The following is a 27,892-nucleotide window of genomic DNA, read 5'->3' as shown; positions in this document are numbered from 1 at the left end:
GTCCATGAATACTAATTATTATATTTTGTCTGGTAGTCAAGATGTATGATTACCATTTGTCAAGAGATGACTAAAATGTTTTTTATAGCATTTATTTAACTTCTGTGCTTAATATTATTGGTAAACAATGCTATAATATTGCAATTGCTTAACATGGAAAAATGTTGAAAATAAATCAGCATAATCAGGACTACTGGACTTTCATTAAAATAGTAGTTGTTTAAGGTTTCTACCTATTTTTACTTTTCATTTAACCATTTGAGAATATTGTATATATATGAAAATATTGTATTATCTGAAATAATCACACAAAATTTATTGTTTGTTTGATCCTGTACAAACTATCTGGTTCATCTCCTAAGGAATACTTTTCCATTTTGATAGCAAAGTACCTTTACAGTGTCTAGTGTGGAAAGTAACTGGTCAAGACTCACCAGAATTGTTGAAGCTTGACAGCCACGAGTCAGACCCATTTTGGAGACCTCATACATCAAGACTACAGTGTCAGTAATTTAGGTTTCTCCTACCTATCCGCTTTCCCCATTGAATATTCTTTTCAGCTGGAAGCATTACTCAGTCCTCTTCCTGCCTCCTGCCTCCTCACTGATTTCCAGTACAAGCAACCACTCCAGTCCCTGGGGGAACACATCTGTCCTTTTCCTTCCTCCCTTTCTCCTTCCCTCCAACATAGCAGCAGCCCAATATTCTGCCAATGTGTGCATAAGCAGGAGAGAAAAGGCAGGGCAGACCTGGAGCTCTATGCCAGCCATGGGGTAGTTGGCTTCCAAGGTAGCATTTACTACTCTAACATCATGGCCTGTCTCAACCTTTCCCTGGCTTTTCTAGGAAAATCCAAGGAGATAGGAGGACCTTGGGGAATGCGGTCAGTCAACATGCCACCCATGTGGCCACATGTTATTCACAGACTAGTAATGCACTGCATGAGAGCTAGATGCTTTGCATGACTTTACTTATTTATGAGCAGAGAGAACATATCCATATGTGAAGGGGTGTGCGTGAAAGTCTCCCATCTGTCTCACCTATCAAGAAAGAAATTTGTATCTTGTCTATGCCAGTCTAAATTTGGAAAGGCTGTATCACGTATTTTTTCCCACTCTATTTGTGATGGGAAGAATAGTGAGACAAATCATTCCTCACCTCACTTCTCTTCTCCGAAGGGAAAGCATTTGAGGGAGACAAAATCAAGTTTAGGGAACTCTGCGATCTCAAATTGAAAAAAAAAATACTATAATTGTCGCTTTAGCATGAAGAGTAGGTGTGCTGTTTATCTTGTTCAAGTAACATGCAGTGGTCTCATCCTGTTTATTTTTTTCTGATGGAGACTCCTACAGATCAAATGAAAGCTATATGTTGTTTCTTACTTGCATTTGAAAGAGTAAGAGAAGGGTTGACAGAGGGGGAGAGTGAGTGTAGTGTGGCAGCTTTCCTCTGGTGTGAAGTAGGACACGTGTGTGCATAGACACGTGCAACCACACATTTGAGACAGCAATAGAGTGGAAGAAGGGAGATCCTCACACCCCTGCACAAGCACCATTCCTCCATTAAGTTCTAGCCTGGAAGCATTTAATATCATGGGGTGTTAAAAAAAAAAAAATAATTAATAGAGCAATCTGGCTGTAAGAGTTACGCTGAAGAGAGAAAAGGATCATCCATTAGCTATAGTGAGGTTTTGAATTGGACCCATACGCTTGAGTTTCACCCTTGATTTGGCTTTAAATTCTTTGAACTGCTGTAGTACATACGTATTTTATAGCACATATTTTCAGTTCCTGTTTAAGCTTTTTGAGTTATATTTGGTATCTACTTGCAATTCAATAGCTGATAGCCTGTTAGAAAAAAAGGCTGTTTTTATTCCTACATAATTGCTAGAACCCTAAGTATAGCCCTCATAATTGGATGGATATGGCAACCCATCCTCACCTCTTTAAAAAAGTACTTTTTCTTCTATCCTTGTTAGTGAGCAAGAGGTATATCATGAACAATTACTAAAAATACCTTAGCCAATATGTGGCTTTAAGAAAACTTCTTAAAGTGCAGTGTCTACAATGTTTCAGTAATGATGGTACTTCCAAGTGGAAATACTTTCACAAAATCACATGCTGTGCCAAAAACTGAAGAGCTCTAATTCTTAGATTAAAATTTTCCTTAGCAGGTTTCAGAAGTTCTTTCTTTGAAACAGGCAGCTGCAATCCTCAGTTCAGGCACAGGGCCAGTGTAGAAGGGAAGTTGCAGCAAGGCCTCTTTTAGCACCTTCTCTCCACTTTCCACAGAATTTTTGCTGAGCTGGGGACACCTCTGCCTCCACTCAGGCCCCGTGAAAGGTTTCCCAGGAGGAAAGCAGAATCACTGATGTGGTTGCTTGTTCTGTCAGTGCCCTCTTTCTGCTTAAGTGCCCTCCCTTCCTTCCTCTTCCGCAGTATAAATCCATTTGTTATTAGCAAAAACGTCTTTATATGTCATTAGCATTTACAGGTAGCCTAGGCCTCATTCTAGGTCTGGTAGGATGAGTATAGCTGTCAGATAATATGCATTATGTGATCATGTAGACAGAAAAAAAATGCTGGAAGTTAAACTATAAAAATATAAAATCAGATAATTGTGACAGCCACCCCACAGAAGTTCCAAGTGTGACAATTAGATCAGCATGCATAACATAGACTATTATTGACACAGCAGAAGGATAAATTTTGGATAATTAAGGCAGAAATTCCCTGTCTCGCATCCAGTGTGCAGATGCCTGGCAGAATCATAGCCCCGAATGTGGTCAGTTCAACTTACTCTTAAATCTCTTTGGGGAAGCTTTGAAGAATCCATCAAATAAAGTCATGCTGCAAGGAGACGATGCAGCCTCAGCCAGCGATTTTGTGCAAGATGTGCACCCTGAAAGCCCACAGAGTTCACTGGAGTCAGAAGATGAGTGCTTCAGCTGCTTGTGCTCACTGCCAGAGTTCATAGACTTTGTCATGGCTGGATTCCAAAAATCAATTCAGTTTTGTAAAAGAAATGTGATGATTAAAGCAATGAAATTATGTCCCTTCCTGGAATGCTAGAGTAGTTTTTAAAAATTGTATTTCTCCATAATGGCATGTTGAAATTTGTGCCTTAGAATTCACTGATGTACTTAGCTGAACTCCTGACTCATCATCTTTCTCATATTCCCATATTTCCCATAAATATTGAGTATTTACACAACCTGGACTGGAAAGCCCATTTGAATACACAAAGCTGTCATGGCAAAGACTGCAAGAAATGCTGATCATATCAAGCATTCTTTGACTTGCGGATCCATGTGAGGAACCCATTCTGAAACTGATTTGTGCCCAATGAAAATCAGTTTGGAAACTGTTTTTAGGGCCTGTGGATCTCATGTGTAACTGCGAGCACTAACACAGTGAAACTGTTCCGCCTACGCCAATGGGGTTTTTTAACAGGGGGGACTGAGAACACTCTCCCTGAGTACACATTGGATGAGATTGTTAGTTTTCCACTGGTTTCAGGAGGACATAGTGGCTGTCATTCATTGAATGCCCAATTAGAAAAATTTTATTCATCTTGATTTCCTGATAGTCCTTGATGACGTGATTACTGCTGTGTCTTGGGCATCAACAGAATTTTCCAAATAAAATTTAGGAAAATTGTGTTGTATCAACTTGTTCTGCTGGTGCAAACAGGCAAACAAATGACGAGAGTGTAATGATGTTTCCAGTGAAATCACAACTTGAGATCCAAAGTGCTGCACGGGGCTAGAATTTGGCTGTACTGATGCTGAGTTACTTTCTAACTGGTGATGCTTTAAAAGGTGAAAAAAAATAGCTTGTTACATCCAAATTCAGTAATCTAGAGCCTACAGAAAAATGATGAGACTCTGTCTTTTGCAAGGATTAGACTTGAAAGTGGAGCAGGAATTATTATTTAAATGCTACCAGACTTCATCCCCTATCCCATTCTGTCCCTTTCAGATTCTTATACCCTATGGCCACTGTCAGAATAGAACCATTTCAAAAAAATGAAAACTTAATTAAAAATGATCTTTCAGGATGTGCTTAACACAACTATAAATATGTATGTACATCTAATTAATTAGTCCTTGTATAAAACCTCCATTTACAGGTAAGGAGCATTTATTTTGTTTCTTACTTGCTTTTCTATTTAAAAAAATCAATATGGTTGTAAAACTAAAAGAATTTGCCAACAGCATAATGAGAATATTGTGGCTATATTTTCATTTTAAATAATTGCATGTTTTCTGTCTGTAATTGTGACAGTAAAAAAAGCAATGTCTAAAACAAAGGGTAGATTAAATTGTCAATAAAATCACAGCAAAAGGTTGTTAGAAAATGGTGCCCTGCAGGGCTTTTGCTTATACATACATAATGTATGTTTTGATACTTCAGCATATTTTCTGGATTATTTTTTTTACAACACAAAAAATCGTGTTGTTAGCAGTTATGTCCTTACAATAACAAATACCACTTAAGTTTCAGACCATACATATTTCAGGTACTTTGTCCAGCAAGAATTTATTCTGATGAACATAATTAATTCATCATACTGATTAATCAAAGTCAAAGGCTTCAGTGAATAATGTGTAAAGAAATACACGATTAAAACAGTACTAAACATTTTTCATCTTTTCAGATTCTTTACCTACTGAAAGGAACAATCTTTTCCTTGAAGAAAAAACACCTTGACTGCAGTTTACTGTTGTTTGCTTTCTATTACTGATTATGTGCATTGGTGAGCAGAGTGCTGCTCCTCATGCAGACAAAGAGTAAATCCTTCTGGGTTGCAATGGAAATGGCATCAGCCCTTTTTGTCTGTGCCAGCCAAAGGGGTAAGGCAAAACCAGTGTCAACAGCTGGAAAAAAATCTATTCAGCCATGAGAAAAGCCTATATTTTTGGAAGCTTTGTTTCTCATACTCTAGTTTGCTGCTTCCCCATTTCTTTTTCATACACTCTACAAGAATCCACTATTTCTGCCACAAAGTAATTTAAATTTGATTTCATTAAGTAAAGCATATCTTACAATTGGAAAGGTAGAGAACAAAGGCCAAGAAATTGTCAATATATTACATTAAAGTAGAAGAGGTTTTCATTTCAGTTTTGTGACCTATTATGGCAGGTTTAGTTTATTCAAAGATATGCTGAAAATAAAAAGAAAGTATTTCTTATTTTGAAGATACTACATGCAGCTTTCTCTCAGTGCCGAAGAAACATTCTTTTGAGATTCTGTGACTGTGTTAGCTCCAGTGCAAGCTCCTTGGCCTTTCTGCTTTTTCATAAATTGGTGAACTGCATGAGATGTAAAATACACAGGATATTTTTCTCTTTTTCTTTTCCTTCTTATTCTGCTTGGTTAGATATGTTTTATTTAGATGGGTTGATTTTAATTTTTATGTGAATTTATACGTAATTGTTGGAACTTTGAATAATGAAGTGTCCTAAGGCTTCTCTACTATAAACTGAAACAGATAATAAATTTAAAAGCTTTAGTAAATTAATTTCCTTTAAACAACTACCCAGGGCCATTGTTTCAAAATGAACAGCTATTAAAAATGCACTCATTTGGGCCCTCTATTTTGCCGGTATTGTGCAGCACAAGTGACATCTCTGCCCCAGGAACATAACTGTGTGGAATTTCTACTTCAAAAAGAAACACGTCACAGAAATCTGTTAAGTCTCTCATCTACAAATGCATATTTACTGCTCACAAAAGTAGCACAGCAGTAAAAAAATGGCCCTTGATATGTGCTCAGCTTTCAGTTATTTGCATGTTTTGACCTGATCTCATTTACTGAATATTCAAGACCCGTTGGCATAGAGCAGGAAACATCATTCTTGGCCAAGGAAATAGAGTGAGGCATGTTTTCAATGACAGTAAACAAGACTGGAAATATCTGATTTGCCTCTTGAATAATATATTGAGCTGAAAGACTTTGAATTTAGGTGGGAAACAATCATGTTTGAACAAATTTCAGATGAAGAATCTGGAGGAAGGCAGCACATGCAATGGCAATGTCATTTAAAGTTCTCAGGATGAAAGTTCTCTCAAAGGCAGTCCCATATTTCTTGTCTAAGCTTCTCTGCAGTCACATGAAGTCTAACATAGTCATGCTTATAAAATTTATAAATAAAGTGTAATATGAAATTAAATGTTTCCCAGGGATTCTTCTGATGTCTGATACAAGCTTGACCAAGCTGCATGAACATACCTCTGTTATAAGGAAGTGTATTATGAATGTAGAAATTTTTTATTCAAACTGTGATACAAATTATTTTAGTTTTAATGTCTTAAGTACTAAAGGTTTATGATTGTTCCTAGTTTTCAGGTTAGCACAGAAGCCAGGCAACGCTTAAGAACATCTTCAGGATTATTTCCTCAGGGTGGCTTGCTTAAGATTTGAGATGCCTCAATTTAATCATGCTTATCTTTAATAGCTTGAACAAGAAAAGTTTTGGTGTACAGTAGAATAATTTACGCTTTACAACATTATCTTGGTTTGAATAAGACTTTAAGAACATTTAGCTTTTCCCCTTGTGCGCAGCGAAATTGGTAAAATTATCTGAACTTCTTTAGTTTTATTTTTATGGAATTTAAAAATGTTTATTTTATCCCAAAGCGAATCAATTTACAAGATGCAAGCACAGATGAAAGCATCTGGTATGTGATAATAATATTTCAAATAAGGGTTATGTTGTGTTTCAGAAAGGTAGGTTTTTGTACTTAGAATTAAACTTCTGTTAAAGTGTTCAGCAGAGTTTATCAACCCATTGCATTATTTCCATCTCTTTCTACGTGAAACGTTTCTGTGAAGCGGTATTTTGGTGTCTTCAGTTGGAAGTACTGCTTTCTTCTTGTGCCACAAGATATTTCAGTGACTACAGTATATTTTGATTGGTTTCAAGAAGCATACACTCTCTTTTAATCTATACACAACCTCAATTAGTGTTCAGGTCAGTAAGTGGGAAGACATTTATGGAATCAATCATTTTGGGTTAAGGAGTACACATACTGCAAGTATACTAATGGAATGGAAATAATGCCTGGAACATCTCCAGAACGGTCACAGTCTCAATGGAGCAATTAAATATGTATGAAGAATGTTTGCAGTGAAGTTCAAACACATCAGCCTGAGGCTTATATTTTTGGTTTAATTTATTCACAGCCTTTCTGTGTACTGCTGCTTGATGGTCCAAAAACACTTCTGCACACTGCCTTCTGCATCATCTATGTATCTACTGACTGACACATACAGTGACAGATGCTATTTTTAATCACCATCTCAGGAGCAAGGAGTCGAATCTGTAGTAGAAATGTGCAGTGTTAGTGTTCAGGTTAACGGTTTTTATTCATTAATAGATTTGACATCATTCATGGTATGGGAAGTAGTCTTCAGAATTAATTTAGATAAGTGTTTGAGTATTTAGGAAAACTTCTTAGCTTGAATGTGCTGGCATTATTAGGTCTCCAAATCAGAGTATTGCATCATATGGCCTGTATTCCATATCTTCATATCACTGTTTTTATCCTTCATGAAAGACATGCTTGTACTATAGCTAGAGGCTGCTTTTTTTCATGTCATCATGAATGTTAGTGCCTATATTTCCTGATAATTATAATTTTTTACAAAATCTATAAAGGGATACATGCTGTTTTCAAGGTTGGTAATTGTTTGCTTTCTCTACTATTTTCGATAATAAATAAAACCAAACTATTTGGGGCTTTGTGAAGACAGTTTGTTTCTTTTGATGGGTTTCAGTTCTGCAATTTGTCACTGATCAGAGAGCACCAGCATATTAGCCAATTCATCCATTATCAATTCATAAACTGTGAGTAAGCGGGATTGTGATATAACCAAGCTTAGAGCTATTGTCAAAGCAACTGAGCAAATACAGCCTTTCAAAGGGATTCCTGGTAATGTAATTCCTTGTGAAAGATGTACAGATATCTCTTGTGTGAAAGCGCCAGCATCTTAATATGTTCTTTAAGCAATAACATCAGTGGAATGAGAGCTTGTGTTCCAGTAATGGTACATACTACTGATGGATAACAGCAGAGTGAACCAAAAGCATTTGTGTAAAGTAAATACTGAGCTAAAGCCAGAAATGTGCTTTTCTTTTTTTAACTAGTTTCAAGGCTGTAATTGAAGCAAAACTTACTTTGTAGTGACACTGTAATAATCTTATTAAATGTGATGGAGTTGTCAGACCTCAAAGCTCCCAAAATATTTTCTTCTGGTCTAGAGACATATTCCTGTTTATATCCCCAGTTAAATCCGTAACTGCTAATAATATCAATAGTGTTTACAAAAAAAAATATGCTGCTAATATGACCTCTATTACTGCAAGTGTCTGCAATATGTCATGGAATAGCACCCAAATCATATAATTTTCTAGAGAAGCAGAATTAATTTAGGACATTCAGTTCAGGCATAGGATAAGCAATCCTGCTGATGTTGCAAAAGTAAAGAAACCTCTGTGCTTGTGAACAGTTGTGGTCAATGGCTTTTGGTATCTTCTTTAACCACAAGATTATTGACTTATCCTAGTGAAAAAGAACATCTGCATAAGTATATAGAAATAAGCACTGGGCCTTCATCTTTTTGAAATCTATGGTAAAAGCCGAGTAGTCTTCAATGAAACTTTAATACTCTTTTAGGTACCGACAGCTTTTCTTTTCACTTGGTTGTAGGGGACATTTTTCCCCACAGTATTTAATAAGCTCCCTTGCATTCGTACAAATAGATTTCTGAAGCATACAATGACAGGTAAGCTCTTTGATTAGTCTAGTCTTAAACACTTTCTTTCCTCACCTTTGATAATATTTCCCTCTTGTAACTTCTGTATTTCTTTCTTCACAGTGTTAGTTCATATTTTCTCATTATTCAATAAGCAGAATTCTGGCACTTGGTGCATGTTTCTCTCTGTGTTTTTTTTGTTTCCACTTCATCAAGGTCCTTCTTCCATTCATTTATTGAGTTTTGCTATTGACTTGTTATTTTTCTTAAAGGCTTATTTTCTGATTTTGAGTAATAATAATAGTCTTAGGATATATATCCTTATGATATCAGAACTCTGATTGGATTATTTCTTATGATATGTGGGCAAATAGTCTGGCTTTATGAGTGCCAGAAGTTGCATGCTAACCTTGTGTAGTGCGGTGGTCTACACTGTAAAGTATCTTGTGACAGCAGGTTGTGCCTCACAATAGCAAGATTAGATTAATAAAGGAAGCTGACACTGAGATCTAGGTATGTGTAGTCAGAAAGTGATGCATAGGAAAAATGCTTTACCCTTCCTGGAAAATGAGTCATAGTCAAAATATTCCTACCTTAGCCATATGAATTTATCGTACTATCCTATATTATTATTTTAAGCATCTGAATATATAAAAATTTCCCTTGAACTTTACCTACGTCAGATTTGTGGGGCTTGCACTACTCCAGAAAATTAGTCCATTTAAATATAATTCCTTGGGTATGGATTTAGCATACTAGCTTAAGACACAAGATCAAGTTGGGTCGTAAGCTCTTTTCCTGGATCATGTGAAAATTTCACATGTTTTAACTATCTGTTCATCTTGTCAAGCCATCTTAGTATGCTCATTATTGTGTTTTCTAATTAGTTTGAAAACAGAGACAGTTTAAGTATTTTTAGGAGACATGAACCACTACTTTGTAACGCCGTTATTCAACCTACCTCCTCACTTGTTTTTAAGATCAGTCAGGCTACCTGGATATCTGCAGTGAGGTGACTTGCTGTGATTGAGGTAATTCCTAGCACAAAGACAAAACCAGAGCTCCTTGAACTCAGAGAGGCAGCATTCAGCTTCGCTGTCTCTCCCTGTGTAAGCAGAAGGAGAAAGAAGTTATTATTATCCCATCTGCTTATATAGTCATGCTATAGATGATGCTGTCTAAGGTCTGAGATTTGGGTTGTTTCAGGAACCTGTACGCTTTGTGACACAACTGTGCTCCTTAGGACATCCACTGCCTACTAGGGCTTAGTTTTGCCATTCTCTTTGCAACATGGGCAAACTGGACGAGCATTAATAAGACTCTGCTTTGGCAGCAGGTGTGACTATATTATAAAACAAACCAAAAATTAAAGAATAATTTCAACTTGCTACATTTATTGATTTTTTTCAGTGATAAATGACTAAAATGAAACAATCATTACCAGGCCTTGGGTTATAAGAAGAACAAGCTTAACAAATAAAAAAAGCATGATGACATAAGTAGAAAAGTCTTGGAGATGTTTTGAAACATTTTATTTATAAGAGCTCCTAGGGCAGTGTTTTCATTTGTGAATGAAATTAATGGAAAGGTCCAAGGTGGAGAAGCTGTCAACACAGCAGACACACATTGCCAGTATAGTGTGTTAAGCAGGAGCTGAGATTTTAAACAGTTTTCACCTGTTGTAGGGCAAAAGTTCATTCCAAACTCCTTAACATAATAAGCTGTTCTGTTGTCATATTTCTAGAAGAGATTTGAGGACATTTGTCTACATGGTAATTCTAGCTGGAAAATAGTTTTGGTATTTCAAACTGAATTATGAAAACATTTTTTTTTTTCCCCTTAAGAAATACGTGATCTATACATCGTCTTTGAATTATGCTTTGTAACCAAAAACCTTCACGTGCTTAGTTCTTCTCGTGTGAGTAAAGGAACAGAGCCTTTGCTAGTGTCATTGATCACAGAGCCACACATCCTGTCTTTTGAGCCTATTTGATGCAAATGTAATTCCAGAAATCTAAATAGAATTAAATGTGTTTTGTCCCAGCATTTAGATTTATGCAAATTCAGGGAAGCTATCATTTGATTGACAGAGAAACTGGTAACAGCATTAGTCAGTGGAAGCATTGTTTACATTTATTCTATGATGCATCATTTTCTCAAGAACTTGTGTGCTATATTATATCCCATGCTGAATCCAGCTGTGGACTTCTTACTTAGAGGGCAGCTGGCTACAGAGGAGGTGTGGCATTCTGGAATTACTGTTCGTAGCACGACTGGTGGTTACCCCAGTACTGTGTAATCCATCTCTGAAGCCACCTTTAAATGTTGAATGATGTGCGTCTATAAGCAGTAATTGGTTATAGGATTTGCGAACACTTTTTGAAGTAAAAAAACAGCTAGTCTAGTATAGTATATCACAATATTTAGGGGGTTTTAAATGTAAAGTCTCTTCCCCCCTAAATAGACCATCAAAATACCTCCACTGCAAAGTGAAGACCTGCTTTAATTTAGTGAAGGTAGCCACTGCCCCAGATGAAATAGATTTCCCTTTTTTAGTAGACTTTGATAGAGTTATCAACCCAGGAATCTCTGTGATAGATTGTCAGTAATGGCTGGAAAAGCTGAGGAATGATTGTAAATCTCATTCATCTTTCAAGGTGTCCTAGCTAGAAATGACAGCTATTTTCAAGGCTCTCAGGAATAACATAAAGCCAAAAAACTCAGTGAAGAACTCACCAAATTAATTTAATATCATCTCTGTACAGTGATTGAATGACATAAGAGAAAACAGAAGACAATACTACCAAAGTTAATAAAAATGACTAAACAAAACTTTCTGAGAGACTATACCAAATCCCATAAGCTGTCCTCTATTTTACAGCCTTTATGAAATGGATGTAGTTATTTGCTCTGCAGAGGTCTAAAAATGTGGCTGATTCTAGTCTCTCCAGTGGCTGTTGATCAAAGAAGCCAAGTGCATCCATCTGTTCCAAATGCTGATTTGTTTCAAAGTCTCATCAACAATACAAAGGTTCCCTGTTTTGAGGGAAAGTGAGGCACGGCAAAATATAGCCCTTCCAAAAGTATTCCTCCAGCTGCTCTCTGTAGGCGACTGCTGGAGACTGATTGAGCAATCATACAAGTGATGGGGAGACAGCCTGTAGGCTTTTATGCTTGTCAAACACATATGTTGAAGTATTTTACAGGAAGAAAAGGATCATATAGCTGTAAAACTGGACGGGGCTCAAGTCAGCATTGGGTAAATTAAATATCTATTTAGTCATGAAGTATAATAATTTAAGTGGTATAAACATGCAGGCAAAGCAAAAATTGATGTAGTATGTGGGTTTCTGGAAGGTAAACGGAGTGGATACCTAACCTAACCTAAATGTGGCCCCTTATTCTGGCAGCTTGCCTATTGCATGGGTAAGAGAAAAGGGCTGTCCCCAGCTTGTAGCCTGGCTATGGTGAAAGAACTACCTTGATGGATAGGCATAAGGTGGGATGTTGACGAACTATCTTTAATGCTACCAGATGGTTATAACCCTAAAGGAGATCCACAAGAGAAGACTGTAGGAGAAGCAACAAATGCCGCTGATTAAACTCCAGAAGAAATTGAAACCGATGCCTTTTTCCATTGTCAGTCCCTATTGCCTGGATTCTGCAGTGTGATCCAGTACTGCCTTAGATCCTGCTAAGGTGTTCTTAGTCATTTGCATGCATCCCAGATCACCAAAACACTGTCAAATCTTAGGGCCAGGGAGGCCATAGAACAGCTTATGGACCAGATTGAAATTAATGCAGAACTAAAGTTAGGTCAACTGGACAGGTCAGGAGGAAGAAGCAGGTCTAAGACTGAACACAGAAGAGACAGAATATGACAGCAAACTACTAGAGTACTAACTGCCAAGGAAGAACATCAGCAAAAACCAAATGGTAGGATAGCTGCTTTTTTTTTAAATGTCCAATTACATAGGACCGAGGTGGGAAATTCTGAGCATCTTCACATCTGAGTCTTACTTGTAAGGACAGTAGAAGTTGAAGAGACCAAGGCTGGAAAGTAAAGGATGACAAATTATTTCAGGATGAGAGGGACCTTTGCTTGTACTTTGTTGGGAAGCCTGCAACATAACTATTTTTGTGTGCTTGTGTGAGAAAACTGAAACATTCAGAAATGCATCACTTTTGATTAAACTTTCATTGAGAAATGTTTCTTATCTGTGGGAACGAATTTCTGATCAAAACTAGTCTCCTCAGAGTAGCCAGTAGCATGGTGATAAAATCCATGTGGATGAAAGTTACTCTGCGCCCCTGTACTTCTCAGTGCAGGAGGGGGAAGGTGGGGGGAGAAGCTTCAGTCTGGATTTACTGCATCTTTGCTGGATACCCTGAATATTGCTATTTCTTCTAGGAGTTATCTGTTTTCTGATTTCTGTTAACACCAGCAAGCTGTGAAAGAATGGAGATTAGTCTCAGGACAGAACGCAGGGCCTTTTCTGATGTACAAAAAAATTTCAGTTTGAGGGGAATAGTCATTTCCTGAGAAGTTCAAAGGTTAACCAAATGTGTATCTGGGCATCTTAGTGAATTCAGCCATAACACTTCTCAAGTTCTGTTGTGCTGCTTGTTTCTTGGAAGTTCTTCTGGAAAATTAGCAATACTCACATTGTCGTAGAACTGGGCATATCACTATCAGAGTAGCACTAGTCTTCAGCCTGTATTCTTGTGAGTCTCTTTATTAGCTTCTTTTTGTTTATTCTTCTTTCTAACCCTGTTCTATTCATAGGAATGTTAACTTTCCAGGAAGTCAAAATCTTAGCAATTCGGATGTGATTTTTCTTTATCTTCTCTAAGAAGATATGTATCAGCCTTATATTGGAATTGTCTCAACATGTGGAAAAACGAGCATCTTAACTTTTATTTCCTGAGCAACTTTTGAGTTGGTATAAATTATTCTTGAATTGTCTACAAAAAGTATTATACATTGCAATTACTGTAAAGGTCAAGTGAAGTTTTGAGTGCTTGTAATTGTAAAGTCTTAGTTGGAGCAACAATGCAACCTGAAATTCACAAGTCCTAGCACAAAAAAAAATCCTTTCTGTTTTGATCACACGGATTTTTTTTCAGGAGGAATTGTAATACTTTTTCTTTTGTTTGTTTGAGGCTAGTGCCATTGTTGTTCACATTTTTTTCTGTAGGCAAATTGGATTGCTTGTTGGATAATAAGGTCATGTTTCCTTCATAAATGTTAATGATGTGTAACTTACATGCTTGGCTACCAGGATTCCTTTACAGGAGAGAGAATATCATGGGAGCATAGGATCACAATATAACTCAGGTGGGAATTCAGGATCTCTGGAGGTAACTAGTCTCCTACTCAGGCTTAGCTCTGAGTTAAGACTAGGTTGTTCAGAGCTTTATCCAGTTTGGTTTCAAAAACCTGTAGGGATGGAGACTGCACGGCCTCTCTGGGCAGCCTCTTACACTGCCTGACAGGGCTCCTTGGAAATAGTTTTTCATTATCTCCAGTCAGAATCTCTCTTGTTTCAACATATGCACTTTCTGTTGTCCTCTTGCCATTCACTGCTGTGAAAGAGTTTGGCTCCACCTTCTTGCTAACCTCCCCAGAGGTACTGGGGGACAGTTGTTAGGTGCTCCCAAAGCCACCCCTTCTCCATGCTGAACTTGCCCTCATCCCTCAGCCTCTCCTCAAAGAAGTTCTCAACCAGAATGGGGACCTTCACTTTAGTTTATTGGTGCTTTCTATGTACTGGAGCCAAAAACTGGATGTGATATTCTGGATATGGTCTAACAAATGCAGAGTAGCAGGAAAATAATAATTTCCATACTCCTGTTAGTACAGGAGTACTGTACTAACAGTACGCCCTGCTCCTCTTAGTACAGCCCCAGACACAGTTGGGACCTCTTTGCTGCCAGCACACATGCCCAGCTCATGCTCATCTTGCTGTCTACTAATGCTCTTTTCTTACTAAAATAAGATTGATATTCTTTGGAACACTTTTGACGTAGAAATGCATTGCTCAGAAGGCAAGATTAAAGCTGCTTGGACTTTTTTTTTGTGTTGGAGTTGTTTTAGAAATATGTTTAATCAGAATATAATCAATGTGTTAGATGAAAGAGCCTTCACTTATTCAAAATGCTGTGGCAAAAACATTAAAGAATAGTGCAAAACTATTGTAATTATATTTTACTTTGATAAGGTTTGCAGAAATGTAATTGTAAAAGGCAAAACATCTTGATGAATTAGAAGTTGTATCCCATGGTGTGTGAAACCTAAAATAATGAGAAATTTCCTATTCAATCAACTACTATATAGCTAAAAATATACAGCTAATCTAGTCCAGAACATAGAAAGCTATGAGACGGTTATGATTAGCTTATTCTAAATTTGAATAATATTTTTTTAATTTTGGTTGTGGATATAATATGTTGTCTGAAAACCTGTGAGAATATAGGTGTATACTATACAGCCCTCCCACTTACTCTTATCAAAAGCTTTGTTTAAAAGCAACAACATGACAGTATCTGGGCAAGGGCAGCATGTTCCATATGTTCTACATAGATAGAATCAGACTCTATTTTTATCCTGAATGCTTTCTAACTCATGATCACAAAGAAAGTGGGAAATTTTATGGGTTTTGCTCTTGTTCTTTCCAAAAACATGCAAGGATAATTTTAAGACTCTGTGACATCAAAATGCTTTGCAAAGTCATTTCAGTTTTATAAAAATGTGTTTTAAAAAGCAAATAAACCCCAACTTTTCAGTGTTGTTTTGATTGTTTCTAAATAGAACTTTTTCATTATTTTATTGAAATATGAGTTTTCATGGTTCCTAAATAAAATGTATTTGTTTTCCAACTCAAGCAGGCTTTTCAGTATTTTCTTGAAAGAAATTAAAAGGTGGAAGATTGAATTCACTTTTTAGATTCAGCTCTGGATTCACGTGCCTGGTATTCACATCTTGATTATGGCTGTTGACATGCCAGCTCCTACTACAGCTCTGACCAATGCAGATGATGGTCATTCATTTAGTTTCAAGTAGAAGCTTGTATTTAGTCACATGATTAATTTTCCAGACACTAACAGCTGAATAAAGGTGGGATTCAGGTGCCTAAACATATGAATTGACTACAATTTGAAATGCTTTAGGGTGTTGAAAAAGTCCACAGGCCTGGAACACGTAACACAGGACTCAGAAGACACCTTCTGTTGCAGAGTCTGGATGCCAATCAAGGTACTCCACAGTGCCCCAAACCGCACTAAGGGCGTATGTTTAGGAAACTAAATCTCATCCCTTTTTACACTAAATCTCATGCTACTCCCTTTTTACAAGGAGTCACATGGAAAAGGCGAGTGGTAATGTGTATAAGTTACTCCTGGGGAGATTAAAATTGGACACAAGAGGGAAATTTTTCACAATGAAAACAATCAGCCACTGGACTAATGTCCCTGAGAAGTGGTGGATTCCCCAACATTGGACAATTTAAGGTCCAGCTGAACAGGATGCTGGGCCATGTTGTCTAGACCGTGCTTTTGCCGGGAAAGACTGTACTAGGTGATCCCTGTGGTGCCTTCCAACCTCATATTCTATGATTCTATGATGATCCCTGTCTACCATAATGTGAGATTAGATATGTTAACTCACATGTAGTTTTCTACAAAAAAATACCTATGTTTAAATTTCTCGCTGAATCTGTTTTCCTTATAAAATGTTTTAATTGTGCTGAAGTAAACCATATGTAAAAATACTCTGTGTTTAAAAAGAATAATGATCAGTTATTCACTTGGCTCTAGCCAACATATAGCAGGCTTCACATGTGATTTGCTAAAAAAATGAATAATTTAAATGCAGAAAAGGAATATGAGCCTATAATATCCTGAAGAAAACATTCAGTGTTTTCCACATAGTAAAACTTTGATCAGGGCTAAAGTTTCATTAATTATGAAATAAATTGTGCATACAAACAATGCTAGTAAATTCAATAATTGGGAAGTAATGAATAAAGTTATTTATTAATGAAGGAGTAGGTTTATTAATTCACTGATTTTTACCACCTTTCTGTTTTGCACGTTCTTAATTGGATCTTCTGAAAATCAGTTTGTCTTAAATCAACTATATAGAAATCCAAATAACCCAGATCATAGATAGACTTGAAAATGTGGTGTTAAATACATACTTATGCTGTTACCTTTTTCTAAAACTAGAATTTAATAACATGTTTCAGCTCGGAAGAATCAAAGAAGCGTTGGGATATACCTCTAGCTCCTGCTATAGATCTGAAGAGCCTAATTTAAGGCTCTTAGAGGAGCATTTCAATTGCCATCTAAATGCATTTGAAATGGGAGTTGTCTTCTAAATATAAAGACATATGCTTCTTCAATTTCAAAAGCTTTTTGCCATTCTATATTGGAATGAATTTAAGACTTTACCGAGTGCTTCATGATAAATGAGAAAAAGAGGCCAAGAATATTTTATTTTCATAACCAGTTTCTGTGACAGTTACTGGGGATGCCAAAGTCCCTGTCATGTATGTTTTGGCATATGGCCCCATGTCTTGCCTCTTTGGTGAGCCTTCAGCTCACTTTTACCAGGGACTGAGAATAAGATGATGACTTATTAACTAGCCACGGAGACACTCAGTTGGGTGTAGGAGATCTGCGTCCAGAGAGTTGTGCTAATGTTGATTTGTTTATACAAAGTAGAGTGGTTCCAACTACAGAGGCTGATCAAATAGCACCATGTAGCATCCAAATGCCTGGTAATTATGGCATTCAGCTGGTCTGATATGCAAATACATGGTGTAAATTACCCAGAGCAGGTATTTTCCCCTGGTATGTTTCCTCATCTTGTGCAGCTGGGATGCTGCCCTAACTCCTGGCTCCTCGACCCCAGTGAGGTGCAGGGATCATGTCCAGTTCTGACACAGCTTCCTTCACATTACAGAAATCACCCCTTTTAAAGGTAAATTCCATGTATTGATGAACTGCCCTTGTCTGAATATAAACCATTTTCACTGAAAAATTGCTAGACAGGTCTATCCTAAGGCACTTTCAATGCTCTGAAAACATTTTAGAAAATGTTGTTGCTGTTGTTTCTTGAGTCAGCTCTCTTCCACCCCCCATTCTGTTGACAGAGTAAGTGATGTATCCGCCTGAAAGTGTACCAGAAATATGGCTTCCCTTTACCTCATGCAGAATTGTGGGTTTTTTTCAAAGTTCCTTCTACTGAAGTTAGGCAATTACCTTCTAACTTTGGGAGTTGAACATAGAGTAAAGTTCCTTGGATATAACTCATGTGAGTCCTATGCTACCTTGTGTGTGATAGATGTTGATTGAAAATATTTTTTACAAGCAAGACCATGAACCTTCTTACACTATGTTTCCTTTTCTGTATCACAGATAGGAAAAAGCATTTGAAACATAAAGCTTACGTCTGATGAGTTTAATTTAAATGAGCTGCTGTTTGAAACAGATAACACTTTCATTTAGTAAATTAATGGCGTGGCAAAAGGAAACTCAAAGATGCTTCTACCTATAATAAAAAAATATGCTCTCTAGAATTCTAATATTTCACCATGTGATTACGTTACCTAATCTTATTCATTTTATTACATGAAACATAGTAAAATGCATTAACATAAATGTAATTTCAGACTTTATACAAATTTTTGTGTGAAAATCCCAAATACCTCTGGATTCATATTGATAACACTATAATAAAATTGCAACTGTCTCAGTCAAAGGATAGAAGTAAAGCAAGGTTTGTGGGAGAGATAATATCCTTTCTTTGACAAGCTGATATAATTGGAAAAAATAAGCTAGTGCTGTTCACATTTACAAAAGTGTTTTTCATTTTTATAAGTAAAATGAATGTGTAAATATGCAGAATAAACAATTCCAGTTTTTCCAAACTCCAAGCATCCTTTATACTCTGCTGTGCCCAGTTTCTTCAGCTTACCAGGCAGAATAACAAGAAGCATATAGAAGAAAACTTAACTGGGAATCTAAGATTCTCAAAATGTGGTATCTGCTGTTGATAAACATTTATAAGCCAGTCCTAACATAGAGTTCCCTTTACTATACTGGATTTGAAACAGAGTATTTCAGAACTTACAATTTCAGAACAGATATTTCTGAACTAGGAGCTACCAGCCAATACTGAATTACTTACCCATTAGTTCCCACTAGAGGATAGGAGTCAGAAGTACACTGTCTTGATTACCTTAAAAAAGGTAATACAATTCACAGTTTGAATTAAAAATAATTTTCTTCTAATTGGTATTTGACTTCAGATAATTAAGTCTTTTTTATGGTAATCCATGTTACTACACTTTATACTACTTATTTTTACCTGCAGAGCCTGCCATGGGGTGTGAAAGTCTGAAATCTGGCAGTAGTATTATTCCATCTCTCTACCACATATTTATCCCTATCAGGGGAACGAGCATCGTATTTTAACAAAAGCGATTCAGTGTCATTAATTTTCCAAATAGTCCTAGGTATTTGTTGTGAACTACTTCTTCTAGGGTATGTCTGTATTGCCAGTTCACCCCAGTAGCACACTTCTGAAGACGATCTCCCAGTTGTCTCTCCACCTGCCCTTTGGTTCACAGCACGGACTGATCTTGGGGTGAGCAAATGGAATTTCTTCTGGGTGCAACTGAAGTGGAAGCTGCTCTCTGGGATCCCATCTAGCAAGCTGCAGTTATGGATGGGTGCCCAGCTCAGCCCACAAGATGCAGACACTGGAGAAAATGAGGCTGAGCGGAGACCTTATTGCTGTCTACAACTACCTAAAAGGAGGTTGTAGCATGGAAGGTGTTGTTCTCTTCTCCCATGTAGCAAGTGGTAGGACAATAGGAAATGGCCTCAAGTTGTGCCAGGGAAGGTTCAGATTGGATATTAGGAAAAATTTCTTCACAGAAAAGTTTGTGTAGCGCTGGAACAGACTGCTCAGGAAGTGCTTGAGTCACCATCCCTGAAGGTGTTTAAAAGATGTATAGATGAGGCTCTTAGGGACATGGTTTAGTGCTAGATTTAGGTTATGGTTGGACTCAATGATCTTAAGGGTCTCTTCCAACCAAAATGATTCTATGATTCTCTTATGGGGACCTCAGCACCAACTGTGTCACTCTGTGGCACTGCACTACCCCGTTCCACTGCAGTAGCTGCTGATAAAGGCAGAGCTCTGTCTCCCTTCAAAGCGCTGTCTCAGCCGGGGCAGGAGAGCAGTGTCCAACTGGAGGCTTGAATCCATGCTGCTCCAGAGAACCCAGATGCTTTTTACCTGCAGAGCATCTCTCCTTTACACTTGCTTAATTGCGGAAGTGATGCTGACATCAAGCAACAGGCAGACTAAATATTTTATTTTAAATGGTTTTAGAGATGCTATTTTTGACAGATTTAATAACAGAACCCTTCTTAATTAAAACAAGTGAAATAAAAAGTTGGCATTTGCATATGAACATCTGCAGTAGCATTGTTCTTTATAGTTATAGTACACAGTGGGACGGTATGTTTGGCCAGTGCTGATTCTGGGATTAAAAATTATGGATAGTATTTAACTTGATGGATGATCTTTCTTTCCTGAGGACTGGAAAGCATTTTTAAATATCAAGAGCAGTAAAATTTCTCTGTATCTGTTTTCACAGGGGTTTTTGTAAGTATTTTGGCATATTAATGAAAAAATTACAATATAAACCACTGCAACTGAAAAATATAAATAGCAATTTATAAAATATTGATTAGAATTGCATTTCTGTTTCCTAGAGCACCGTCTGAAGCCAAATGTTTTGATGAATGCTGATTAACCTCTAGATGATTTTATATAGAGTTTAAATATACCTAGACTATATGCTAGGTAATTTTCTTTATTTAGTAGTTCACATATCTATTATATATTTTATAAGGTATATATACTCATTTTGTTAACATGCAATAATAGGAATACAGATTTTATGATCTCATTTCTTTATTAATGTGTCCTTCTGTCCCTAATGTACATAGTATAAAACAATATCTGGAGTGCTTATTAGTGATGCTTAACAGTTTTTAAATAACCCAGCTTAGTGGCAATTATGTGTGAAAGTGTGATGAAAGTTCTCACAGTGCTATGTCATACAGTCTAGGAGATACTTTTGACTGAGCGCAGGTAGTTTGGTGGTTTTTCAGTTTTGTTTTGGTTTGTGTTGTTTTGTTTGGGGTTTTGTTTGGGTTTTTGTGTGTGGTAGGGTTTTTTAGTTTGTTTTGGTGGGGTTTTGTTGTTTTCTGGAAGAGGTGTAGTCCAAGTGCAAGATACTGCTTTCTGCCTCTTGGAAAAGACAGAATGAAGATAAGGAAAACAGTTACATCTTGTCTTTCATCTCTTCAGTTGATCTTAGAAAAACTCTTGCTATCTGATCATCAAAGCTGCAGCTTCATAAAAGATTCGGCAGAGGGTCATGCAAGACAGAAGAAAATTCTAAATAGCTCTAACAATGGACAGCTCAAAGTTACTGGTAAATTGAAGGTAGTATTTTCTTCCCCTTATGTATGGTTGTGCAAAGAATTGCATTTGATATCTGAGCAGTGAAAAACTTCACTTTCACTATCTGATGATTTGAGAAATGAGGTCACATCGTAGACCAGAATTTGGTTTTGGTACACTTTACCCTGCTGGTTTAGACATCAAGAATCAGGAGACCCAGACTGGAAAAAGTTCTTGTTTCCAACATGAAATGCTTTGTGAACTTGTATACATTTTTTAGTTTGTCTTTATCTTTCCAGGGACAAATTCTGTTTTGTTCAGTTTTCAACTCAGTACAGACAAATAACACAGACTGTTTCCTGAAGATGTGGCTGGATGGAGTCAAAGCTCCTTCTGGCATGGGTCTGGAGGGAATGTGCTATGAAAGGTTTTGCAGTACCACACTGGGGCCGCAAGAGGATGAATCAGGGCCACATGGACTCTGCCTAGGGAATTCCTGATGCAGGAGGCAGGACATGCAAAACAGCAGTAGAGGGTTTCCCCAAGCAGCCATGCCCCAGGATCACTGCAGCACATTGTGTCTTCTCTCAGCCAAGACTTCTGAGAATATCAGTAAGTTCATGCTTGGCATACTGACTTAATGAAGCAGCACTGGCAAGTCAGCCTTCCAGTTTGAACTGCCTTTGTCATGGCCCATGGTATTACTGAGCCATTAGGATGTGTGCATTTGTGTGCACAGTTTATAGATATAGCCAGAAAAACATTGTAGCAGTACTGTTATTTTGGAATTAAAGCAAAACTGAATGATACGGACCTCCTTCCCCCTGAAATAGAGCCAGAAAATCTTAGGTTTGCATCAACACTTGACATTGTTTGTAGTAGATTGCAAAGGACGGATATTTCCTTCCTCTCCCTTTGTAGCTTAGACTCTCACAACTCTTCCTCCAGAGCCCAACTTTGTGTTTTGGAGGAGTCCATCTGTTGCTCTGGCACACAGTGCTCTCTCCAGGCAAGGACTGCACAGGCATGGCATGGTGCTAATGGCATTTCCAAAGGCCGTGGTGCGATTTCCCTTTGGGCAGACAGACTGCAAACCCCTGTGTGGCAAACAGGCTGCACACCAGGCTGCACAGACTCAACTGTGATGTTCCCTGCCATGCTCTTTGAAAAGGAATTCCCAAACGTCTGTCTTACGGTGGGAGAAGGTCTTTATTTCTTGCTAGTTATTGATCTAGAGAATTACTGATTTATCTGAATGCAGTTACAGATTCAGAGAACAACAACTGCATTACCAGGAGCATCTTTTTCTTTTCTCTGCAGACAAATTTAGGTTCACCTTGTTCATAAAGAACTTGCAGTTCATAAACTGTTCATTGTGCAGGTTCAAGAATAAAGAGAAGAGTAATAGACGAGTCAGCCAGGGCAAGGGCAATGTCTGCAGGAAGATGAGAACACTGTCAAAACAGCACTGTAGGGGAATGTGCAGAGTCTTGAGAGTCTTCAGTGCCAGACAGAGCTAATGAAACTTCTTTGGGAATTAATTTGTTAAGACAGTTACGTCCAGCATGCAGTGTGGCAGCTCCTGCTCCTCATAACCCAGGAAGCTGAGGAACTCAGATTGTCCCTACCACTTGGAAATGGAAACAAGCCAGGCTTGCTTGGATGCACTGAGAAAAGTCACCTTTATTTTTGCCACTGTTGAGTGATGTCACCCATTAAGTAGCCCAGAGTGTAGGAAAAGAAACACCTCCTGGGGAAAGATCCTGGCAAAGAGTCCTCAAAAAAAAGTTAGGTCCTCACAGCACTGGATGGATTACTCACTCTACTGGGTTTTGGGGTTTTTGTTTTCTTTCACTGAACATTTAGGATTTATCGCAGACTTCAGGAAGACCTTTTTAGGAAATCCCACCCTATCTTCAAAATTTTGAAGTGGACTGGAAGCAGGTAGCCCTGGCACTTTAGTGTATTGTCTGCTGAAGAATGGCACAGCTTTGCTCATTCGAATACGCACTGTTCTCATTTTATTTTCTAGGGAATGTGTTTGCCTCAACTTGCCCCCTTTTCCTTCTGCTACTTTGCTGTGGTGGAATGAGCGCATTGGCTTTGTGTCTTTGGTCCTTGTGTCCAGGTTATTTTTTTCATCATGCTTTTTAAGTATGTCTTCTTTATTTAATGTGCATGTGTATCTGATTTACGTTTTCTTAGTTCTTGTTCACCATTTGGCCACAGCTGTGCCAGACTTTGGTGTGCAAGGCATCTGGGCACTGGGACACCAGGAGAGAAATTTCTCAGAAAGCCCCATGAGGAGACTTTTTCTCAGAGAGTGAGGAGAGGGCACTGGCAAGGGAGGGATGATGAAGAGGCAGCTTCCTTTGCAACAGGAGTTTTATTTGCAGAATCTTTAGGAAAGTCCATCCTGACCTCTGGTTATCATGTAGCAAGTGACAGCCCAGGCATTGTATACAAGAGTCAGAGTGACAGAAAGCCTGGGAATAACTTTTTTTGTGATTTTTGAAGTGCAAGAGGTGTTTAAGAGAAGGGCGCAATGTTTTCATCCCAACAGGCCGAAACAGGGCTGAGATAACAGGCGTGATGACCACCGCACTTGTGGGTGATGTAGATATGTATGGACTCTCACAGAAAAATGAAGCTCACTATTTCCTATGATGGTCTTATTAGCAAAGTTCCTTCTTTAGCCGAAGCCGTGCAGGGCGCTGCATTCTGGCTTGATGTGCACAGGGTTTATGAAGCTTGTACCTAGGTGAACAAGTGAAGTCTGTGATCTCTCATAGCAAAGCAGCCAGATGCATGCTCCATAAGCATGTGGTGAAAATTACTGACATATCCAAAAAGATTTCTGGACTGAGACAGAGACAGCAGGGACAGCAGGGAATATGCAGCACTGCCTAGAGTGCAGGCCAGCACCTGTTTACTGGTTTGCGCTCAATCAAAGATGTCCTGTTTTCTAAACAATACATGCAAACCTGTTAATCCACTACGATCTGTATTATGCTGCAGTGACAGCCTTTTTCTATTCACATAACTATGACCACCATTGAGCAAACAGAAGATTCATATTTGACCAGCATCTCAGACTTTTTTAAAGTTCAAGAAATCGCACAGAGCAAAGCTGTGGACGACACCTGTGATGGGAGTGTGTGACACCAGGTCTGAATTTCCTCTCCTCTAAGTGCTTTCAGACAACTCACTGAGGTTGAGTTGCCCAGACTTCAGAGGATGATGACTACTTTCTTGGACACTAAGATGGCAGTATGAAGACATTGTAGTTAAATTAATGCCAGGTTCTTTGCGTAGTTTGTTGAAGGTGGCCCATTGCATGTGGATGTTCTGCGCTTACTACTGATTGTAGTAGTGTAGAAAAAAATGAGGTGTCACAGCCTTTCTGCTCCTGAAATGGCATTTCTACATGACAGAGCCTACAAAGTTGAGGTTATGACTCTGTCTGCTATGAGGGATTGTCTGCAGCAACCACCAATGACAAAAACCTGCTCAAGTTTTTGGCCCATGTTGTGCATAACCTTTCGTATCATAGAATATGCTGGGTGATAGACACTAAGTGGCTGGTCAGCTTTGTCAAAGCTTACAGTCCAAGTAAGTGCTGTTGTGGGAAGGTGCAGAAGCTAAAAACATCTGGTTTGGTCCTTGCTAAGAGTGTGAGGACAAAATTAATGATCTGCTGGAAAACAAGGGCCAGCAGTGTGGATTCAGTTTGGCATGAGTGACTTGGTTTAACAAATTCAAGACCAAACTCAGTCCTAGCTATCAAATATTATAGAGATACAGTCTAAAAAATTACCTACTTCTTGAGAGGTTCCTGGCAGTAAAAAGTTATTCTTTTTAAGCTTTCTTTCAGTTTGGTGTACAACTAGGGATTTAGATCATCACTGGCAGTGATAAGCACAGGACTGACTTTTTGGACCTACCTAATAATTTTTACTTCTCAGTATGCAATTGGTCTGGACAGAGATTTTTTGCAGACATTTTAAAAATTTTTATTCTTCGTAGCAACCTTGTATCTTGAAGAGTGTGGGCTAGGTTGTAAAATGTGGGTTATTGTAGCTGAATAGGTACCCAGTGCACATAATCATTCAATACAGCAAGCTAGAATTAGACAGGAAATATAGAAGTGTATTTCATCTGTGAAGTGCAGAAAGAAGTTGCATTTCTTCATGTCTGGTACAGGGAAGAGTCAATCCTCTCTTGCCTTTCCTCTCATAGCCTTTCTGTAAGCAGACGACAGAGAGGTCAAGACAGCAATTCTGTGAATAGTTTGAAGGTGTAGCACTTTCTCAGTAATGTGCATTGCAGGATAGAGGACAAACTAGACTGGCCTAACTATTGCAGGGTAGTTCACATTGGTTCATCTGATACAAGTTAATGTCAAATTAAATGAAGTCCTCAGCTTCTCTTAATCCCCAGGACACTGGGGCTGTGGTTTGGCTGTGGGGGTGTCAAGTGCATCTGCCACACTATGCTGTACTTTCACAAGAAGTGAACTGAACTCTAACCCAGACAAACTCAGTTTTTTAATAACTCCCAAAGCACTTACTGAATATTTTGTTGTGTTCCAGTATCATAGGTCAAAAATACAACTGATTGCTAATTATGCTCTTTAATGCAACGTTTTCGAAAGTCTATTTCTAACCTTTTCTGTTGGTTTCACATTTTCTTATTCTATTAGCAGCCCATTTTCTGCTCCCTCTCTCTCTATTTGACATTTCAGAATGAATAACAAAGCAGTTTTGTAAGTGCATATGCATTTCCTCAAGGAAATCAGGGCTTGAGCACATACATTGGTCTTTGCATGCATGCTGATGAAGCATGCATAAAAATATGTCTGCCTTTGCTTGCATACGTGCCAATGTCCAACCTTCCATGCTTTGAACTCTTACTCCAAAATGCAAATGCATAATTCAAGAGGACTGAAGCAGAACAGTGTTGAGCATAACTTCTGGGTACATGATTCCCATAGCAAACTATGCAGACTTCTATTACGTTTCTAAACGCATGTTTCTAAACTCTCTGTGCACTGGGAGATGTGAGTTCCTCAGCATGAGGACAAGAAAAATCAGTGCACCCAACAGCCAGACCAGTCTGCACTGGGTGGCAGACAAGCACAGAGGACTGTGTTCTTTTTGGAGAACTTCTCAGCTAAAGTAACAACATTTACCTCCATGTGCATTTCAGATACAAAGACAAAATAGGTGGGAGAAAACACCTTTGTAGGTCTCAAGAGACATAATGAATCACCTTTCTGAAGTAAGCCATTCTGGGTATGGAGCCTGTAGAAAAGTCCATCAGGTTCAGATACTGACAGGTGAGATGGTAGCTAAGCAAATATTTTGGGGATAAGCAAGCTTGAATATTGCTTAGGTCTAATTCAGTCTAATATACCTATTTTTTTTCTTTCTGTCCCAGATGCTGGTATTATACTCAAGGGATACTGCTACAATTCCAACCAGTATTAAATATAACTGAAATTATTTATTAAGAATAAAAATGTATGTTCAAAGGTAAAGGTTGTAGCAATCAAGTCATTTTATGTCTCATTATATTGCAAAGAAGCACAGCCCATGAAGCCACTTAAGAATGATGTTTAGGAGTCCAAATGTGTACACTACTGCTTATGTGCATGTTTATTTTTCCTTCCCACACAAATACAGCCAAGGCTGATATATAAAAAGAAGTGCCTACAGACTGGGAGCCTGTGCCTACTGGTGTACAGATTTTTCTTTTACTCTTCTGAGCATTTGTCCCATTTGGAAATGTCATGGGAAATATCCTTCACATTGTTTTACAGCCCTTGGTAGCTGAAGAAAATTAGATTTTATTGCTGTGGAAAAAAACTTCACCTTGCCACAATTGTTTAGCTCTGTGTGCGCATTCAGATGTTGATATGCCCCTATTATAGCACAGATCTACTGACAGCTATGGCTGCTGGGAGACGCCTTGCTCCCCCTCAAATTACTCACTAAATTTGCCTCCTTCCACAGAACCAGGAATTCAATCAGTCATTGCTGCCAACTCTGAAGGATATCACCAAAGTGCTGCTGGAAATGATGCAGAACTATTTTGAGGACATAGCTTAGAAAGATACTTCTTAAATACCATATTGCAAAATTGTATAAATTAGTAAAATGTGTCTTCTGGAATTCTCATAGCATTCAAATGGAAGCTTTATTACTTTTGTAATTCACTCTTCACTGACTTCTCAGAAATGACATAAGACGTTGAAAAATTGTACAAAGGACATCTTAAAAGACACAAAGCAAAATCCTTCTACAACCCCCAGACTTTATTAGAGATTAATTTAGTGTAATGAAAATTTCTTTCATACACCTGTGTTTCTATATAAAAATTAGACTACACAGTTTGTGTCCTATAGCTCCCATGGCTGAGAAAAGGCTTTGCAAAGGTTCTAATGTCTTTGATGCCTTAGAAAATGTTCTCTCAAATTGTTCATTTGAATTTGGCCAAGGTCATACAGTCCTTGTTACCTTATTATAATGTATTTCTTTATCATTTTACTTAATTGGTTTGCATATTCAATGAAAAACATGGAATGAAGAGCAAGAGTGATACACTACAGCCTAATTTTTCAATGTGCTTAGTACTAGCTACTAA

General features: G+C 38.0%; 1 protein-coding gene across 3 annotated transcripts in view; it reads left to right on the top strand.

The window, feature by feature from the left end:
• TMEM117 (transmembrane protein 117) overlaps positions 1 to 27,892 on the top strand; it is a 207,404-nt gene that overhangs the window by 137,106 nt on the left and 42,406 nt on the right. The gene's annotated exons all lie outside the window — the stretch shown is intronic.

The sequence above is a fragment of the Columba livia genome, chromosome 1, assembly GCF_036013475.1.
Source record: "Columba livia isolate bColLiv1 breed racing homer chromosome 1, bColLiv1.pat.W.v2, whole genome shotgun sequence".
In the NCBI taxonomy this organism is placed as follows: Eukaryota; Metazoa; Chordata; class Aves; order Columbiformes; family Columbidae; genus Columba; species Columba livia.
This window is presented reverse-complemented; position numbering and strand designations above follow the sequence as displayed.